Source organism: Arachis ipaensis, chromosome B06 (assembly GCF_000816755.2).
Source record: "Arachis ipaensis cultivar K30076 chromosome B06, Araip1.1, whole genome shotgun sequence".
In the NCBI taxonomy this organism is placed as follows: domain Eukaryota; kingdom Viridiplantae; phylum Streptophyta; class Magnoliopsida; order Fabales; family Fabaceae; genus Arachis; species Arachis ipaensis.
The window spans coordinates 629,021-630,805 of record NC_029790.2 but is presented as its reverse complement, the minus strand read 5'-3'; positions in this window follow the sequence as shown (position 1 = coordinate 630,805).

Genomic DNA, 1,785 nt, shown 5'->3' with positions numbered 1-1,785 from the left:
ATATATATATATATATATATATATGACTTTTTTATTAGACAAAAATTATCACTATTAATATTTTGGATTTTAATGAGTTTAGTTTTTAGTGTATTTGGTATTTAACATGTTTGAATTATTTCTATTGATGTTACATGTTTATTGTACTTGTTAAATTTTTAAGATAAAAATTTGATTTTTTCTTTTATTAATTTCAAAGTCATTGGATACCCAATTACCCGAACCGAACCAATCCGTTCTTAATCGATTTTGTTTGGTTCGAGTACATGTACAAAAAAATACAAATCCGAATCAAACTAAATCAATTATATTTTGATCGGTTCGGTTCTAATTTTATCATAAACCCAAACCAAACCGACCCGTGTTCTCGTGACTTAGCGCATTGCTGTTGAAAGTGTTTTTTTTTTTTGGACATGGGTCTAGGCCCACAAAGAGGGACCCAACCCCATCAGCTTCCCCTTCCACAATGTGACAACTGTATGTGGGCCACTACCTCAACTAATGGATTCTTAAAAAGCCTAAATATTTTTTGGCCCTGGAAAAGTAAAAGCAGGCCCATGTTGTGATACCAAAATATCGTCATATTGAAGATTCAATGAAAATAATAATTCCTCCCAAGCTGGCCGTTAACTATGAAAAAATATATCATGTCCAAAAAATATCTATGAAAACTATATGACCAAAACAATAACTGTGAAAACTATAGAGAGAAATGAGAGAAAATAACATTAACATTACACAAAATAAAACGTGGTCACTTATAACATATGTTCACCCATCACATGAAAGTGTTGGAACAGATATAAAATTGGGCCTAAGAATAGAATAGATCCGGCACAATCTTGAATATATTATACTTATCATAGAAGAATTTTGTATGTAATAGTAACACCCATTTTGCTACTTTAGGACCATCATGTACATTGTCGGTGACCAAAAACCAACAAAAGAATCGCAAAAATGTCAGACATGAATTGTGTGGGTAAGATGAGTTACCAATCCTGGTCCCAAACAGTTGACCCTTTCATGATAAGTCGCATTCACAAGCCCACAATTGACAATTGTGCCATCCATAATGTTACTTTAATTTACAATCTATAGGTTACCAAAAAATAAAAAAATAAAAATGAATGTAAAAGGATTATTTGGATGGTTTAATTACTCTTTTGCTTTTTATAGTTTCGTAAACTTTTTAATTAGATTTCTATATTTTTTTTTAATTGGGTCTCTATACCAATATTTTTTTCAATTAGGTCCCTTTTAATAGTAATCGGCTTAATTATGTAGGGACCCAAATAAAAAAAATTGGTGCAGGAATTCAAATAAAAGAAAAAAAAAAGTATAGAGACTCAATTAAAAAAAATTGATGAAAAGACTCAATTAAAAAAAATATAAAAACCTAATTAAAAATTTTACGAAATTATAAAGACTAACAGAATAATTAAACCTATTTGAATTTAATTTTGTGCACAATGAGTCAATGATGTAAATTTTTTCCATACTTTATCCACATGTTTGTTACTCAATTAATTTGACTTTAGTCGTGTATAAAAATAATATAGTAATTTTACATAATTCATCACGTGTAGTGTTAGGTAGATTTATATATTCTTTTCTTTCTTATTAGTATCCTAAGAGGACTGTGCAATAAGGCCATTACTTCCTTTTAAGAAATTTGTATTTTTAGAAAAGAATAAAAATAAGAAACTAATTTTTAATTAACTAATATTTATATTTTTTTATTATTAAATTATTTTTTTATTTTTGTTTTTTGGAGGATTTAAA